Source organism: Haliotis rufescens, unplaced genomic scaffold (genome assembly GCF_023055435.1).
Source record: "Haliotis rufescens isolate VD_foot unplaced genomic scaffold, xgHalRufe1.0.p SCAF_18, whole genome shotgun sequence".
Classification (NCBI taxonomy): Eukaryota; Metazoa; Mollusca; class Gastropoda; order Lepetellida; family Haliotidae; genus Haliotis; species Haliotis rufescens.
The window spans coordinates 844,699-855,518 of NW_025963868.1; positions in this window are offsets into that span (position 1 = coordinate 844,699).

A 10,820-nucleotide genomic window follows, 5' to 3' on the forward strand; every position below is an offset into this window, starting at 1 on the left:
CATATCCTTAGTGTATCCTGCATTATTATTGGGATTTTATCGACAAAGCGAAATTAGCCCCGTAAATAATAATTATGCTTCCTATCGTGAGAACAAAAAATGTCGACCACAAAAATGATATCGTTGGAATGTGATTTTAGGAAAAAAATAGATCCCCCCTATCAGAATATCAAGAATATCAGATGGTCGGTCCCTAATAAGGTGTCAACATAACATACCACGTTAAAAATACGTTTAGGCCAAGACAATAAAACTGTGTTGCAAAACGAACGCAGCAGACGTAATATTCAAACTTAAGCAACAAAATCAGTAAATGCACTGTCGTGTCACTGGATTTTCTGTTTCGTCACTTGATTGTCTGGTTTGTTTGCAGGCAAGCGTCCCATGGCAGGAGTAGTGTTGGTCAGAGTCAGGCCAGAAACACTTACTGTTTGAAACATGTTGTGTAAGTGGCGGGTGCTACCGACAGAACAGGATGTGCATATTTCTTAAACGCCTTATTCTTCACATCTTCCCGAAGCAAGAGAGTTAACAGACTTCAAAAATCTAGTTTCCACCCTTGCCGAACTAGGCTGGAATTACTGGACTCGATCGTAGTGGCTATTACCAGTTATGTCCCTTTTAAGCCTCTCCTATGGACCAATCAGATTCCATCACTTGCGTTTGCTTCACACAAAATGGTGGCGCCAAGTCAGGACGATCTGATCGATAATCAAGATCTATATTGTGATAAAACGGGTCTTACATCGCGCAATTCATCAAATCACGTAAACACCTTGATTTAAAACTTGAAAAGATTTGGAAAATATCTGCTGACAACGGGTTGGCGGTGCACATGATTTGCAAATCCTGCAATCGATCGTAATCTGCACGACAGTTTACGAACCTGATTTCGATTTCGGTGCGCCATTTTGATTGGCCTATGCATAGACTCGTTAGTCCAGCCAAAATGTAACTCAATAATACCAGCCTAGTTCGGCAAGTGTGAAAACTGGATTTTTATAGTCAGTTACCTCTCTTGCCCCGGGAAGATGTATTCTTCAATATCGGACATCTTTGAGGGCGACTTGATACCATCAACGTTGCAATGTTGGTAGCAATGGTTACATATATAGCAGCTGGTATCGCTGGTTGAAACCCGCTGTTTTTGGAAGTTCGAACCCACTTCTGACGATGAGACGTTAAACGTGATCTGCCGCTTCGTTGGTGATCACCGCCGTCTTCCTGGTTTCCTGAGACTGTTTCATTGTTGACATGTTTCATTCCCTAACATGTTCTCGTTGCAATATGGCTGAAACAATAACGGTGTGATTGTACATTTTCACTCACTCACTCAAATCACAAAAGAGACAAAACCCTTTCCATATGCAACAAAATGAGTTTTTTATGCACATAGTATAAGTGGCGCGCTACCGGAGGGGCAGGACATGCGTACCCTTTTCGCGAACACCTGGTGTCATCACTGATTTTCAGTGATCCATTCATACAATTTGCACTTCTATTTTGAATTTTACGACGAATAGTGAGTGAGTGATTGAGTGATTGAGTATGGTTTTACGCCGCTTTTGAATCCTACATGGATACCTTTCCGGAAACCTTCCAACAGAATTGTCAAAATGTGTTCAGTAAAGTCCGATATACATCTCTGCAGGTACCCTGAAGACTTCAGATTCAAATGTTCTCCATGTTCTTTTTGTGGTTCGATCCTCGTTAGCGTCCTACCGAAAGTCGTCAAAAGATGAACCAAAGGAAGGTAATAAACCTGAAAACTTACAGCAAAAGAATTTGCCTTTTTTTGTTTCTATTACCGCTTTCCTCAATACTCCTCGTGACCTGTGAAGATCCGGGGTAGAATAGGTCTTCAGCAACCAATGCTTGCCGAAAAAGGCGACTATGCTTGTCGTAAGAGGCAACTAACGGGATCGGGTGGTCAGGCTCGCTGACTTGGTTGACGCATGTAATCGATGCTCATGATATCAATCACTGGATTGTCTAGTCCAGACTCGATTATTTACAGACCGCCGTCATATAGCTGGAATATTGCTGAGTGCGGCGTTAAACAACAAACAAACAAACCATACTCCTCGTAACAATACCAGGAACTACTGGTAGTAAGCTGCGCATGAAGCGCGTCAAGTCCATACTAGTCCGTACACATTTTCCCTATCTGCCCGTACGCCATGTTAAAGGTAAGGTGTAAAAATAGGACTTGCATAACTTGAATGGCTGTATTGTACTGCAGTGTAATTCCGTATTGTAATTCTTCGCCCACATACAGGTAATATAGCCAGCTTTCATCTACAAGGTGCGTGTGTTTGTGTGCATGTGCATAGAACTACGGTCGTTTTAGATTAGCAAAAATTGAACAATGTGATGTGTCAATACAGTATCCAGCATTCGCACAAATGCCCGTGTGTTTTTGGTTTTTGTTGTTTAACGTCGCAGTCAGCAATATTCCAGGTATCTGAGGACGTCCACTGAACTATCGAGTCTATTATGTGTAACGCCCCAAGCCGTACAGGTATGAATTGAACAATGGACCACCCGATCCATTCAGTCGCACGGTACAGCAATTTTCTTCTGTTTCTTTCAACAACATACAATGTATCTCAATAAAAGGATTAAAAAAAACTCCATGGGGAGTATAGAAACCAAGTTGCCGTATGAGGCACTAGAGTGTTTAACAGTCACATTACCATCTCATCATACTAGGAACCCATTCACTGCTGTGTGAACAGAGACATACTTCCAACGAAGTCACTTGCACAACTGAGGATAAACCATATTTAAACTATGTTTCATGTGAAGCAGAATTGAAGCCCAGGAAACATTAAGTTTAGCTGGTCACCCACCAACCTTCTCTCCGCGACCAACAATCTCAAAACACAGTAGGTTTATGTCCTAATTATCAAATGGATTTAAACAATATTTCACATGGCCTCTTATGTTGAGGTTCAAATTTACTTTTCATCTTTATTTTCTTACTTTCTCATTTGTAACACCTTGTTTCTAAATATAATTATTAATGACTATAACACGATCAACCTGCTCGATTAGCCTGCAATATCTTCCATCCATACTGTTTTTTTTTGCAATGTTGAAACCTGGTCTGGGTGCGCACCTGATATTGTTTAATAGCAAAATGTTGATAACTGATATTACACAAATATCACGTGGTGATAAACAATACACGATATGAATACAAGTTTTAATTGTATTATATAAGATAGCTACGAGATAAATCGCAAAGAACAATGAAGAACGAAGCGTGGCTTATTTCTCGCCCTTTGTGGAGATTCGAACATGCACTCGCAGCTTAAAAATTGACGTCGTAAATGGGACGACTCTATTTTTGAGAGGGAACTGTCTAGTGAGTTGGTTCCCCATAGCTTGGCAAGTCAGATAAACGCGATGGCCGAACGATCGCATCCAAAAGCGGGAGAAATATGACAATCGGACGTGGGGAAATACCTACCTGTGCATAGAATGGACTTGTCCGACATTGTCGAGGTCGGATTCTCTTCAGGGAGTCATCATTAGTTAAATACGGCTAGATATGTTTAAAGCTTATACATTTTATCATCATCCTTAAAGAGGCTGTACATAATGTTGAAATCTCATATTAAAAAAAAGAATTCGCACTATAAAGTATGCAGGGAGAATAAACCACACTTATTTCACCTGCAGTATTTTATTGTACGATAAACAACTCCACCTCGTCATTTACGTCTTAAATATTGCTTTTCAGGGCTACTTCTTGCACCTTAATAAGATGAATACTGAAACACTATGCATTTATTCGTTTTACAGGATAATAACCAATCCAAAACAGTGTTCCATGGTTGTAGTATATATAGGCGAATGTCATAGAATGATGGAGGGGCTTGTGACCTAAGGGTATATTGTGAACACTTTGTTTTCGATATGACATTGGAAAGTAATTCTATGTACAATGTAATATAAACTATTCAGTGCAGTACTATGACTTTGGTTACGGATAGTGTGTTTTTCAGTGACAGTTTAAATGTTTTCTCCAAACATTTGTTTCAGTACGTGTCCCATGTACTCTTATGAGCGCAGACACTAATTTATGGGGTGCTGTTCCTACACAGGAATATATCTAATTATATTTCCAAGGATAATGTTCACACAAGCATGACTGTCAGAAATAATTCCTTACCAGAAGTATTATCCTCAATCGCTAATTATACTAGAGTCCAGTTTCTGAATAATTAAAAACAAGAGGCCATGTACTTAAATTCGGAAATTTGAATTTGAATGAACGGTATTGAGTTCCAAAAGACATAAAGAATTCATCTTCACCTAAAAGATTTGTGTCGATAGATGACATGTTCATGTTTCAAAGTTGTATTCAATACTCAAACAGGCACCTTTTTTAATTACTTCTAATTTGGAACAGCTTGAGGCCAGCGTTCTTGACAGTGATAGATGTCCATTATGGCATAAGGTCTCATGTTAATTGCTACACATGGGGGGAAAAACAGTGAATGTGAGGAGCATGTTGGTACATTGACCGAGACACAGCAGTATCATCTCGATGTGTTTGTAAAGGAGCACTTGATGGAGTTTACATAAAAACAAACACAACTGTCCACACACATCCACTAACAACCGTCATCAGAAACTGATACCAAGCTAAGGATCAATATAAGATTTCTGCCAAATCGATGAATGGTGAAGAATGGGGTCACATAAGACAGGGACCGATCCTTCATTGACAAAGTGCATAAAACATTTATCTCTCCTCTTCTTCATATATCGAAAACCAATCCAACGACAGCTGGGAAGAGTATTTATAAGATAATGAAGATTTACTGAATCTGAATTTGAAAGATGGGGAAAGGTGATTTCATTGTCTCCCTTTGACTTTAAATACTTTTCGATTGTTGTTATTAATGTTTTAAATGCAGTTAAAAGAAGCGTGTTTCTAACAGTTACCCTTACAAATAAGGAAGAATGTAATGTTTACCATTCGGCCATATGGATTTACCAAAATAAAAGATTCCGGTACTTATTTTCAGCCGAAATAGAATTTCCAAACACATTTCAAACACGTATCCTTACGTCATACTAAATGGGGACGACGGGACAACAGAAGTAACCTATAGACCTCTATGATATGAGAAAGTCATACACTTCACTGTTGTTTCTTCGTTTTGCTATCAACACTCCTGTGTCTGTTGATCCTGAACATGGTCCTCCTTGTGAGCCATTGTGAAGAATGATGTAACCGTGATCGGCAACAAGTGATACAATACCTCCTGTATTCATAAAACTATTCATTACCACGCCCCCATGTCCTGCGCATGCTGCCGCCAACACTGGCGTCCATGCCTGTTCAATGTCCTTCAGAAAAGATGCGTCTCATCGTGTTCAAGTCCATTTCACTACTGACCTGCCCCCCTGGTCACATGCGTTATAATTATATTGTATGTAATTGTCATGAGAAAACTTCTTTCCATCCAAGATATTGCACATTTTATACCAATATCTGAAATAGATAACCAGATTTTGATTGTCGTCTATATCACAATCTGTGTGTGTGGTTGGTCATCAGGTGGTCATACCCCGACGACGTGGATCATTTCCTATAATTCAATTCACTGGATTGTCTGGTCCAGACCAGATTGTTTACAGGCCGCCGTCGTATGATAGGAGTATTGCTGGATGCGACGTTAGGCAACAAACACACACTTTCTTATTTCTGATCAATTTCTGTGAGTGGCGGATGCTTTCGGCAGAGCAGGACCTTCTTACCCTTTTGGCGAACGCAGGGTGTCATCACTAATGTTTAGTGATCCATTGGTTGGTTGGTTGGTTGGTTTGTTGTGTTACGCCGCACTCAGCAATATTCCTATATGACGGCGTTCTGTAAATAATCGAGTCTAGACCAGACAATCGATAGATTAATATCATGGGCATCGATCCACGCAATTGGGATCGATGACCTGCATCAACCAAGACAGCGAGCTTGACCACCCGATCCCGTTAGACAAGCATAGTCGCCTTTTACGGCAAGCATAAGTTGCTGAAGACCTATTCTATCCCGGATCGTCATAGTGATCCATTGATATAACATTCATCACGCCCCATGGAATATGTTACGGCAAATTATCGAGACGATTTGACTAACATAACTTTTGTGAATGATGAGGCTGTAACACAAAGTGCTTTTCTAGATCGTGACTCCAAACATTTGGACGTGATTTGACTACGCAGGGGCTAGTCAGAGCCCTTGGTCAGAAGTATGATTTGGTTGGTTTGTTGTTTAAAGCCGCACTCAGCAATATTCCAGCTATATGACGGCGGTCTGTAAATAAATAAAGTCTGGACCAGACAATGCAGGGATTAATATCATGACCATCGATCTACGCAATTGGGAGCGATGACATGCATCAACCAAGTCAGCGAGCCTGACAGAAGTATGAAAACTGTATGATTATATGCTTCTGGTATTGTTGATCAACGCATATGTCCGTATAGATACTCTGTGTATGGCTCTTATAAGTGAAAATACAGGATATGGATATGACAACTTTTGACATATGGATACATCTGTATTTTATTGTAGGTACAGTTCTTGTGTGTGTGCCTGATTACATAAGCTTTTATATGTATGTACGACTCGTATATGTCACAGTCAATGTCGATAATCAGGTAATATGTATATTGACTAAAAATGGCAGTCATTTTGTATATTGACATATTCACTCAGGCAATAAACATGTTGACTGGAAGTTTCAGTCAATATGCATATTACCTGAAAAATGAGACCGGATGTTACACAGATTGACTTAAATGAATTCCACAAGAGACTCCTTAATCTCTTCATGTAGTAGGATCTACTTTGACCTCATGATCATCAAAGGAACTCGTCTAAGTTTGCAGTTCACACAATATATTGGAAGCAATCAAATGTCACCTTCTGCAGGCAAGGGAGGAAACTGACTATAATGTCCAACTCTCACTCTTGTCAAACTAGGCTAGAATTTCGTGGCTTAATTATAGCGTCATCAGTTGCTATTACGAGTTATGTATTATGTGTGAGATTCAATCCCTCATATCTCGTGCATGAAAAGATTGGGAAAAGATATCTGTCGACGGCCATTTGACGGCACACATGCTTTGCAAATCCTGCAATCGACTGAAACATCCACGCAAGTTGCCGTGTTGTTAAGGAATCGGATGTCGATTTTGTTACGCAGTTTTGAGTAAACTTTGCACAGATTCGTTAGGCTATCCAAAACTCGGAAGTTCCAGCATAGTTTGGAAAGGGTGGAAACTAGAATTGTATAGTCAGAAATCTCCCTTGCCTCGAAAAGATGTCTGATGTTAATACATAAAAAATGTCAATACATCAAAAATTATTTTTTGTTTTTGTAATAAATATAAAGTGAAACAGATTTGAAGCCCAAAAGTTGATTAGACAAATAATAGGTAGTAGTGTCCTGAAGCAGTCTCCTTATCAAAGCAAATAACATGATTTTAAACCAGATAATTACAATGGTTACTTGTCAAAACAATAGGTGATTGTGACCTGTAAGATACAATGGACCACAATCAACTGTTGCAATGGCGGCTTCAACTGAAGGGATGTTAAAAAAGTGTCTCGTGTCACCAAATCATGAAGAACGACACTGTATAAGACATGAACTGATTCTCTACAGACCATACCTTTAAAGTATTTATCTGTCGTCTTAAAAATAGCAATGAAATGTCAGATAACACATCAATCAAATGAAAAGAACAAATCAATATAAAAGCAGAATGATAATAATGATTTACTGAATGATATATATCTTTCCTTAAATGATTATCATCAGGCCGTGTCAAGAACGTGGTGACCATTTGAACCAAGTCAAACTGCGTCATCTGTTTTATATTTAGATCTAAGCATAAACATTGACATAAACAAACTATTTTCCACAGGGCAAGGGGGTGACTTCAGTTTTCAAATTGTTACATTCCCTTTTTTGTCAAGCAATCTGGATGCAGCTCGAGCCTTTGGTGTCTACATTTCACAATTTTGGAGGTCCCATCGAGCCTGTCCTTTCTGCAAACTTTCAAGTTCCTTTATCAATGGAATGCTTTAGTAAAAATTGTATAACGTTTGTGAAAGACTTTTCCAAATTCGATGCATCAGCGATGCCTTGCCTTTAGATGTGTTTGTAACATTTTGGGGCAACATACGCTCACCTCTTCACGATTTTTTTTTATCATCACTATTAAGATGTGATCCACAGTCGAGCATCAACAGAAATGTTCCCAATTGTGTCTACTAACATTTTAATTCCAATATATACCCCCCATCTAACAGTCTTAAATGCAGTTGACCTCTAACAATATTCATTAATTATTGTTTTACTTTGAGCCACCTTTGAAAGCAATAGTAAAAAAAATGACGAGTTTCAGAAAAATACCCTTCGCATGTGGTTATTAACCAATGATAGTAACTCATGATAGTAATGTAAAATATGCCACCAGTACCATAAAGAATCACGACGTGGACCACAGGGCTTTGGGAACGTCCCAATCAGAGGAGCTTACATACAGATAACATAGACGGGCCTATTAGAAGAGTTTAACCACCAGACCTGTGAAGATCCGGCGTAGTATAGGTCTTCAGCAACCCATACTGCGTGGATCGATACTTATGATTATATCATAATCATAATTGTCTGGTCCAGACTCGATTATTTATAAAGCGTTGTCATATAGCTGTAATACAGCTGAGTGCGGCGTTAAACAACAAACAACAACAACAACAAGAAGTAAAACCCCAGCTTATAGTGTATGACATTTGATGAATGCTTAATTCCGATGGTTTAAAAAGAGGTTTCCTTTTACCTATGAAAACCCCTTTCAAATATATTAAGCCTTTCACAAAAAAAAAACGTGCGTATGAAGAAAGAGATGGCCTTACATATCGATTTATAATAAAATGGCTGCCGATCTATCAGCCTCATATGAACTGTAAAACGTATCTAAATTTCCTCTCTTACACCTGGGTCTCTAAAAATACCAGCCAGGTCTCTAATACACGCCGAGTTAAGGGTTGTCGCGAATTAATAGACAGCATAGCCTCAAATAGAGGAAATACGGGCGTTCGATATCAGATGTTTTGGGCGTTCTAGGCCGCAAGCCTGACTGCTTCCATGATGACATTAAAAAAAATAACGAATGCATATCTTTTGCATAGAAATGAAATGTTAATGAAACTGTTAGGGACATGTTCTATGGTGACCAAAATCGGAACAATTTCAGCTATTTCCTCATTGAAACAACCGACAATAAACATGATGAAAGTAAAATAGAACATAATAAAAATTTGTTTGAAAAAACTTTATTCATGACAACATGTTGTTTACAAACCTTTTTGTGATCGGCAGTCGTTGTCATCCCTGTCAACCACCATCATAAGGATATGTCAGAAGAGGATTTGAAAGTCGATCACTCAGAAACACTCATCTATTCGAAAAGCCACGAAAACAATGTCCCGACATCATTGAAGTCAAATTTGGTGAAAATCATTTCTATTTCTGGGCCACAAATGTCTCATTTCTTTCACTCTCTGGCTTTGAATCCATGAAATCTTGAAATTGACAGGTCCCACCATGCAGATTCCTCGTGCCAAAATATCCAGCTCGTCTGCAGCCTAAACAGCGGCTGTTCAGTCATACTCAGTTGCAGTGGTAATCATATTGTACCAGCAGACTCGACCATTCCCAGTAAATCTACAGGTTAATGTTGAACCACATCATAGATCTGGGTTGTCATCTTGCTTCTTTTAACTAATTACGGAGAACATGTACACAAAATTGTCAGCCTCTGACAGCTGTGAGGTGTGAGTAACCATGATGTAGGTCAAGTTCTGCCACAGCCAAGTTCGGGGTGGACAGGCATTTATTTTGGTTTTATTATTGTTTACTGGAGGTAATTGCTAACATATTTAAACTAACACTTACACATGTTAAATATATAATAGAATGTTTATTCATGAAGTTTTGTTGTAGAAATATATTTGTTTAGCATTTTAATACCTTTTTCTACAACCAGGCACCCCTACAATGGAAATGGCATGTTCGATTTCCAAGATGTGACCTCTCTCGCTTAATTCCAAGAAATTACATCGTCATTTCAAACAGTGCAGAGCGGTTTTGTAGAAATTAACATCTGTCCATGGATTAATTTTGGAGTGCTATTTGTCAACTTCATTTTGAGAAAACTAAGTGTTTTGAACACTTATTTTGAACTACTCACGACTATGTTCTTTTTAATCTTCAACTTAAGCAATAAGCGTTACATATATAACTACCTGTGACCATTTTCGGAACGTTCTTAGATTGCAGACCAGCACACCCTGTGTTGTTACGACTTGCAAGAGAGCACCGTTTTCAAACCGTTGTTGCCGTCATGGTAGAATGGAGATAAAGCTACTGTGTTTTGAAATTTGATATGTCCCACTGTAAAGTAGATACCTCTTATTTATATATTTGAAACCTTGTGCTAAAGTTCTCAGCTCCAAATGACAATATGAGATATCTATTCTACAGTGGGATTACATCAAATTTAAAAGCACAGTAGGTTGAGCTCCTAATTAGACATCATTTAAAGGTCACTAGCCATTTAGCATAATAATTGAGCACCATCTTCTTGAGACACAATTGAAGAATGTGCAGATGCCCTTCTCTTTCCATAGACTGGATCAATGTCACAGATAATCTTATATGTTCCTTCATATCTGTGGCAATCAGTTCTGACTGAGAAAAGTAGATGGACATTTGAAGTTAAGTGAGTAT